Source organism: Chenopodium quinoa, unplaced genomic scaffold (assembly GCF_001683475.1).
Source record: "Chenopodium quinoa cultivar QQ74 unplaced genomic scaffold, ASM168347v1, whole genome shotgun sequence".
Taxonomy (NCBI): domain Eukaryota; kingdom Viridiplantae; phylum Streptophyta; class Magnoliopsida; order Caryophyllales; family Amaranthaceae; genus Chenopodium; species Chenopodium quinoa.
In genome coordinates, this window is record NW_018742461.1 from 4,708,754 (window position 1) to 4,718,331 (window position 9,578).

Here is a 9,578-nt window from a genome sequence, read left to right on the forward strand (position 1 = left end):
ATCTTCAGCCCTTCCTGAAATGTGTTACCCCAGAAAAAGGACGAGAGGTCTTAGAGGATCTACATTCAGGGTACTGCGCTTCTCATGTAGGCGGCAGGTCGCTTGCTCAACGAGCTAGGCGGCAAGGTTACTTTTGGCCTACCTTAGAAACAGATGTCATGGAGATGGTGAAAAAATGTGACAAGTGCCAAATATTCGGCAAGTTAATCCATCAACCGGCCACCGATCTCACGGCCATCCATAGTCCCATACCATTTGCTAAATGGGGCATGGATATCCTAGGTCCCTATACGCCTGCAACAGGCGACAAGAGGTACATATTGGTAGCAATCGACTACTTCACTAAGTGGGTAGAGGCAGAAGCTGTTAAGGGTATCAAGACGAAAGATGTGATCTCATTCATATGGAAAAACGTCATCACTCGGTTCGGGGTACCCATGTATATGGTGTTTGATAATGGTCCCCAATTTGAGACGCCTGTTCTCAAAAATTGGTTGGGAGACCAAGGAATCTCTCACTGCTTTGCATCAGTCGGCCGACCACAAGCAAACGGCCAAGTAGAAGCTTTCAATAAAATCATCTCAGACGGTATTAAGAAGAAAATTGAAAGAGCAGGCGGCCTATGGGCAGACGAACTACCACATGTTCTCTGGGCCATTAGGACGACTGAGAAAGGGACGACTGGCGAGACTCCATTCCTCCTAACTTATGGGGCAGAAGCTGTTCTACCAATTGAACACTATGAGCCGACTCTTCGTATAATGTTGTATGACGAAGAAGCAAATTGGGAGGCCATGCGTCTAGCATTGGATAAACTCCCAGAACGAAGGGGCAATGCAGCCTTTACGCCATAATATCTACCGCCTGAGAATGACAAGGGCATATAACAAAAGGGTACACAGGCGTCCACTCAAGGTGGGGGACTTTGTACTGCGAAAGATGGAAGCAGTCGGTAGGGCTAATGAGTTAGGCAAATTAACTCCCATTGGGAAGGACCCTACCGAATCTATGAAGAGGTCAGGGACGATACCTACCGTCTGGAAACACCAGACGGCCCACCTTTGCCTCGGACTTGGAATGTAGATAATTTAAAGAAGTATTATTTTTGAATGATGTAAATAGCCGAGAGCTACTAATAAAGTTTGCTATTTTGCTTCATCTATATTGTACACAAAGAGACATGCCGCCTGCCCCATTAGCAGCCGGCTACTCTCCATTTTCTCATCAATTAAGAGGGGCACGCCGCCTGTAGCTATGCAGTCGGCTACTCTCCTATACTTAGCTCGCCATGAACTACCTAAGGCCTATGGCCGAATGATCAGACCAGGCGCTCAGCCAACTGATCCAATCTTTAAACTAATACAACCTGTCCCAACATCATAGCAGGCGTCCGGCGACATCCCTCCGGATGAAATTCGTCGTAGAGAGCAGCTCCCTTTTGGGTGGAACATTGCTCTAAAAACTAATTACATGGCACCTAGACAACTGCCCCCAAGGGCAACCGCATAGCCGTTTTTGAGACAAGGATAACTCTAACACTAAACCAAACAAGTGTTAGCAGTTAACATCCGCGTCAGATGACCGTCTGTATTACTTAGGATAAGTACAACCGGTACCTCTTGAGTAAATAGCCAACAAAAATTGGCGAATCAAGGGGATCAACCGGCCTCCGCCGCCTGGTACCTCTACTACTCGAGCATAAAAGCTGACGAATGGGTAATCTCAAAGATTACTCATAAGTCACTCTCTCATACTTAGTAAGGATACAAAAAGGTACGACGAGTCCGCCTATCCAAAGGCAAACAAGAGCTCTCGTACCATGACCCCTACTAAGACGATTTCTTTTCAAACCAAACATGTTTGAAAATCTGGTTCATAGGTCGACTGCCTTTTGGCAAACAGGGACTCAAGAACTATTCCTATTTAAACAAACAGGCGGGCTGGTTATAAGCGACCTGTTCCTTTCTAACCTGAAAAAGTTAAACAAACCTAACGTGTTTTCATAAAATATGTTGGGGATCTGATTGGGTAAATAGCCGACTGATCGCCTAACCTGGAACCAAGACAACCAGTCGTCCAGGGGCATAGGCAGTCGGTACCTAGTACCTGTTCGCAATCTTTGGCTTACGATAAGTTACAAATTTTAAAACATTTTAGCCGAAACAGTCGGTATGACGTGCAAGCGGATAGTAAGGGTCCCTTACACTTGGCAAAAATAAAGCATGAACAATATTCAGTGAGCAAAGACGACCAAAAGATGGTCGCCACATTCATATATAAACAGTCGGCCATAAAGACCGGCAAAATATTCATAAACCCCGGCCCCTTGGCCGGGTAAAGAAATACAAGAACAAATGGCACGCAGGCCTGAGAAAAGTTTGAAAAAATGAAAGCTTTAAGCATTGGGAGGGGCTTATCAAGCTCAACGGCGGGCGCTTGGTTCTTCAAAGCATCCTCTTTCGTTGTCTCGTCTTCAGGGGCAGGAGCTTTATGCGCATCCACCTCAATCGGCTGCAGGGCCACCACCTCTTCTTCCTCCTCAGAGCTGGAGTCGGCCGCCTCATCCTCTTCAGCCGCCTGCTCCATGATCCTTCGATTGTACTCTTCAGTACAGGCGTTGCACTTTTTATCCCAGGCGGCATAACTGGCTTTTGGGAAGAGGGATGTTCAGGTCATCTTCATGATCTGAGCCGAGTCCTCCATCATGGTTTGAGCTAAAGCAATTTTTTCAGACTCGGCCTTAGCTTTGAGCTCTTCAGTGATGGCCGCTTCCTGCTTTTGCAGGCGATCCTTGGCACTCTCCAAGGACTTCTGCAAGGATTCATATTGGTGCCCAATATGCTTAAGCGGCTTCAGCTCTTCTCGTAGAGCTTTGACAGTCGCCTCCAGCTCATTGCTCTTCTTTTTGGCCGCCTCCAACTCGGTGCGGATAGACGAAGTGGTCTGCGCCTGATAATAAAGAATATCAGTTGTCAAAATTTCATTTTGGGCAATTTGAAACATTGCCTTATCAACGTTAGAGGCGGCCATAGCTTTAGCAGCCTTTACCTCTTTGTTCTTGGCGCTGATCGGCCTACGGAGGCCGTGTACTCGCAGTAGAGTCTGAAAAAGGGAAAACAGGCATCAGATTTGAAAATAGCAGGCGGCAGGCAAAGTCAGCGTTTAAAAAAAAAAAAACTCTAAGTCTACCTCGGAGAGGAGACCCATGATGCCGTCTAGGTCAAGGGTGCCAACTCCCATGACCGCATCCCTCTCCTCTAGAGGGATGGCCTTAATCATAGACTTGGCTATTTGGACCAAGTCTGGTTCTTGAGAGCCGCCTGCATCCAGAAAAGAGAAACATCAAAAATATGAAGAAAGAAGTTAAGTCTAGCAGAGCCAGATTATACCTCTTGGCGGCCGACTGTCCCTTGGGACTTGAATGTGTTTACCCACAGTTTGTGGGGTCTGCGGCTGCTTGTCAGCCGCCTGTTTCTTGGAGGAGCCAGACGAGCTCCCAATATCCAGCTTGCGAACCTTCGCATCCGGCTGCTGAGAAGAAGAGGGCTTAGACGTGCCCACCTACGAAAAATATGAAATGGTCAATACTAATAAAAGCAGGATTTGAAGACAAAGTTTGAAGGCGCAAAACTCACTTGGTGCCCATCCTTGGCGGAATCAGTGGAGGTCCGCTTCTGGTGCATAATGGAGGTCCGCAACAAGGCGACCTCCTTCTTGGACGCAGAGATGTGATCCATAGCTTCAACTGAAAATAAGCACCACAAAGAGTTAGAAAAAATTTGAAAGCAAAATCAATGATGCATATAGAGGCTCAAGAGGCCGGCTACCTCTGGAGGTCCGACTGCTAAGGCCACAAGCGGCCAAAAAATACTCATCATAGAGCCATTGAAATTTGGGGACGCAGTTTAAGGGCACCTGCTCTCGTACCCCAGTAGTAGAGTTTGCCCTTATCTCTACTTTGAAGAGTCCTCGGTCAAGGATCTCTTCCCTAGACTTGCGAGGGACAAGCGGCATGCTACGGCCGCCTGCTAGAAGAGGCAGATCCTTGTTCACCTATTGTAGCGCTTGTTCAGCAGCTTGTCAGGACTTGCAATGATGAGGAAGGTGTTTCTCCAATCCTTCCATTTTTTTTCCTTCCCCCTCGTCATCAAATAGCCCTTGTGGCTCGTTATTTGGTATTAGCCGGTACCGCTTGCTTTGGGGGTTCGGCTAAGACAATTCATATGGGTGAACGCCTCAAAATTCGGCTCCACCCCATGCATTTCACATCCGGCTACATAGCCAAGGATGTTGAACTAGGAATTCGGGGCTAACTGCCATAGCCCCACCTCGTATCCATCGAGGATTTGTTGAACGGCCGGATGTAAGGGAAATCGAAGATCAGCCTTAATGCCCACCTCTTAGCAGCCAAAACAGGCGTCCCCGTAGCTAGCCCCCGCGGGCCAAACGACTGCATCTTCAGCATCCGGCACAAATAATTGAAAATCAGGACCCATCACATGGTCCGATAGAAAAGAGTCTATTTGTTCTTTTATGGCCTTGATTCGGCCCTTTGGGACATGATAGTAGTAAGGAGTATTCAACTCCCTATGGGAGGCAGATGGTTCTGACCAGTCGTCCCCCTTATCAGCCGCAGAGAAAGTCTCGCCTCATGCAAACGAGAATGCCTTTCTTCTGAGTTTAGAGAGAGGCGACTTGAAGAGCTAGAGTCAGACTCACTATCAGAAGAGTCCGACTCCTCCCCTCTCCCTAAGGGGGCCGACCCCTCTTCTTCAGAAGGGGCCAACCGCTGACCAACTAGGTCAACTGAAAAATGGGAAGGGACCACCTTGGCCCCCTCCTCAGAGCTCTCGGCAGCAGAACCACCTTGGGTCCTAGCGGTGTCAGGCGGCTGGTCCGACAGCTCACTAATTTGAACCCGGAATGAAGAGCCATCAGAACTTTCAATCCTCTTTGTTCTTTTTGTTCTTGCCATACTGTCCTGCATAGATACAAAGACAGTTGGATTCCGGGACTTGCGCAAAGTTAGAAGTACCGCAGGGCAGTCGACACCCCTAGTCCTAGACTCAGCCGTCCCTGGTGACCGGCTGATTGCTAACCTAGGCCGTGCCGGATGCTTTTGAGGCCTCATTTTCAAAAAGAAAGGAAAAAATGCAAAAGCAAAGCAGAAAAGGATAAAGGAACAGACGGTTACCTGAAACTTAAGTTCTGAAAGGGCACTTGATTGAACAGGTGTCTAATAAAGCAGGCAGTTGGTGAAGTCAGTCGTCCAGAAAATCAGAGCTCAAGTTCAGGGGTCCGAGTGTTCTCTTGCAAGTTCGCAAAATGTGAACAGAAGACTTGGTCAACATGCCCTTATATAGGGTAAAAGGAAAATACAAAGGGTCACTTCTGAATTCAAAAAATGAGTGGGAAAAAGCTCTCGGCCATTCACAGAACGACACCTGTAGCAGTCCATCGCCTGTTGCAGGCCGCCACCTGTCACAGGTGACATGCGACCAGTCACGTGCCACCTGTGAGGGGCAAATGATCAGGGGATTTTCCCCCGCCCAATCAGTGTACGCCATGTGGACCAATCAGGACCTACCAAGTGTCCCCCATTGGGACCTATTAGGGTCTGCCACGTGGCACACAGCCATTTGTCCACCATGGACCAATCAAGCCACGCCAAGTGGCTTGCTGTTTTCCACCTAGGAAAATGGCCACCTAGGCTCATCTTCCGGGAAAAGCCCAATCAGCTCTAGGTTGATCTAAACCTAGAGTTGGGCACGCTTCCCAAGGTTATAAATACTTTAATTAATCCTCATTAAAGAAGGTTAAGCAATTAATTACTCTCACCTAGAGAAGCCTAAACAGATTGATCACTCCTCCCTTGAGGAACCAGATCCCCACCTTTACTTTTCCGTACTTCTTACTCCACATACAAGTACTAACTTGATCGTCGGAGGCGGAGCTCCCACCACCCGGAGTCTCCGTTGTTTTGCAGGTACAGGCGCAAGGATACCAGTCCCGGAATTGTAACTCTCCCGCAGGACATCAAAAAACCCCGAAACAACTAGTATGCTTGTACATTTGTACGAATACAAGTTGAGAGTAATACAATACACTCCCCCTTTAGATGAATGGTTCAAGTTCAATTAAGAAATATGTCCCATGATCGCTTAGACTATCGGCTAAACTTTTGAGGTCACAAATTCGAATCCTACTCACCACGTTCAAATCAACGTTGGGGGAGTGCACGATATTGTATAGGTAGGCACACCTATAGGCAGGCAATAGGCCAATATGAATTTATGATTCATACCGTCTACATTGACAATTCTAACCGAAAGGATTAGTAGGATAAGCTTACAAGTTATGTCATAACTTCCATTTGCAATTCCCAAATTTTCTGTTCAAAGGGAAGCATATAGATGTTGACATGTTTCTTTCGAATTTGTGTAACTGAACCATAATATTTTCTAAAAGAAACATCTTTCAAAATATTAAAACTCCAAATTGTTTCAAGTTTTTAAGCTACACAAATAATATTAAATAAACGTCACAAATTTATAATGTGTCAAGAAATAGACAAATATAGATAGAATTTAGAAAATCATGGCCGCCAAAAAGACCATGTCAAAATATTGAAATTCGGTATTATATGATAAAGACATACATGCTACAATGATAGATTGATAGCACTTAAAAATAATACTTTAGGTTATAATTTAAATTTTTAAATTTCAAAGAAGTTAAGAGTTAAAAAGACTTTTAAGTGAGAGTGAGTGAGTGTTTCATGCAATGAAACGTGAAATTTCTTTAAATTAAAAGGGAGTGGAAAATCATGTGAGCTTTGTTTTTATGCACAATACATGCCATATTTTAGAAGAAAAAGCATACAAAATTGGTATAATTCGGTACTACTGTTATGTTTTTCCGTTATTAAAATTTGTTAGTATTTAAATTTTTTTATGAGATAATCACCATTTAAAGAGGAGAATCGATTATTTTCACTTATTTTACGTCTAATAAGTTCATATTAATTTAGTTAAGTTCAGATAAGATTAGTTCAAGAAAAATAAATTTTGATAAGAATAACCTAAGTACAATGTATAACTAAAATAAGTTTTAATAAAGTATAATAAGTTCACATATGTTCATATAAGTAAAAATCAGAAGAATATTATTACAACTAAAATAAATTTTAGTAAAGTCTAATAAGTTCACCTTATTTTCACTTATTTCAGGTCTGATAAGTTCAGATAAGTTCAGTTCAATAAAAATAAGTTTTGATAAGGTTTGACCAAGTTCAAATTACAACTAAAATAAATTTTAATAAGTTAAAAAAAATTCTGATAAGTTCAAATAAGTAAAAACAGATGAATAAAACAAAAATCCTAGGAGGCAAAGGGATTATTATTGTTGTAATATTATCGTACTCGTATTAATATACCCTAATTTGGGGTAAAGTTTACGCAAAGTTAAAAATTTGTTATAGTGGGAGGGAATTAAAGAGGAAAATAAATGTGGGTGCAAACGAATGAAAACGTTTGCCTTTGCTTACAGCTGAGGCAAGGTTGTTAACAATTGTCAGAATCATGACGGCTTTGTTTGCTCTTAAAGATTTTTTTTATTATTATTTTTAATTATTATTACCATAAAAATTATTATTATTATTTTTTCTTTTTGGATTGGGTTTTTTTAGCTTTATTTTTTGCTTTGCCTTTTATGATCAAAGATTGCAATTTAAATCTATTTTATTTTAGGCCTTGTTTAGTTGACATGGAAATTAAATTCCATAGGAAATTGCATTTCATAGAAAGTTATTTCCCTAATGAAATTCCTAGGAATTTCCTAAATTTGTTTGGTTGGTAAATGTGGAAATTTAGAAATCTCATGAATTTTGATTAACCTAGGGGGTCTAGATAATTTACTTCTCTTGTTTCGTGGGAAGTTGAAATTCTCATAAATTTTAACTACCCTCATTTTTGTTTTTTTGTGTTAACCACACAACTTTTCAATTTATCAAATCTCATAAATTTGTACTTTCTCTATTAATGTTGTCAATTAAATAAGACCTTAATTTTAATTTTAAAGCGTTGAAACTAAAGTGAGGACTGAGCTATTGAGGTGGCTCCAAAATCCAAAGTTAGGTCCACTTGTTTTATTGACTAAATTCTTTTGTTATACTTAATTAATGTTTCTTAGCCATTTGTCTTCGTTTTTTGTAATGTTAATGATCGTATGGTGTATTATATTTCGCATTCACTTTATATAACCTTCATTTATCTGAACTTACATTAATATATCTAAATTTATTGATTACTTGGTCCTATATTCATCTAATAAGGTCGTTGTAATTGTTAATTGAACTCTTTTTTTTTCAAATAATTTTTTATGTCCACTTTTGAATTGGATTTGTATAGCTTTTACAGGAGTCAGGATTAAACTTATTCAAATTTAAATATTATCCAAATTTAATTAAGTTTAGTATTTAAAGTAACTTGCTTTATATATATAGACTTTTATTAGCCTTGAAATAAACATTTGAAAAAAACACATCGAAGGCTCGAAATAATTAAAAATAAGGTAAGGACTGCAATGCTTAATTAGCTCAAATGGCTATTAAGGTGTACACAAAATTTGGGTAAATGTGAGTTTAACCGCGACAAAAAGATAATTGTATTGATTTATATTTATTTATTTCTAAGGTGAATGATCATGGCTCATATTGAATAGCACCTCTCACAAACCAATCAAGTCTATCTTTATAGGTTAGATCAACTGGGATGAATGTAAGGAAAAAAAATTAATGATAAGGGAATCTCTGTTAAATGTCGCTCTCAAATTAATAGGCGTCGCTCACATTTTTTCTTGAAATTCCGTATTTACCCCTCGTATATAAATACTCACGACACTTACAACACATTTCACGCTCGATAAATTTAAAAATTGAAATTTAAAAAAAAATCAGCAAATTCACAAAAATAAATAATATTTTATAATAATACTAATACTAATTATTTAAAGGGGGTTGTTAAATATCGCCCTCGAATATCTAACCAATGCCCGCAAATAACATAAAATTACATACTTATCCTTATAATAAGGATTATTAAAATAATTAATTTTACCTCAATTTCACACTTTTACCGTACACAAAAATTTTAACCGTTCTCTCCAGTGGTCAACGGCCACCAACGATCATTGGACCAACCACCGCAATTTTCAAAATCAAACAAATTTTATAAATTTTGCAAAATCAAATTTATTGGATCTTATGGAAGACAACGAAATACCGAAAACACAACCTATGCTGCTCGCCGAAGGCTCGTTGGACCGTATGGACTCGGTGTGTGTTCATAATTTTTTTTTTTTAGATTCGAAACCCAGGCAAACGCCTAGGATTTCGAAAACCCTAGGCTGAAACGCCTAGTTTTTTCGAACATCCTAGGCTCAAACGCCTAGTTCGTTCGAACAACCGTGTGGCTGTTTGAATTTTCTAGGCGTTTCATCTCAACCGCCTAGATCTTTCGTACAACCATACGGTTGTTCGAACGAACTAAGCATTTGAGCCTAGGTTGTTCGAAAAAACA

The 9,578-nt window shown here is 41.1% G+C and overlaps 1 pseudogene; it reads left to right on the forward strand.

Annotated features, from left to right (window-relative positions):
* LOC110718897 overlaps positions 1–9,578 on the forward strand; it is a 52,353-nt pseudogene that overhangs the window by 3,902 nt on the left and 38,873 nt on the right.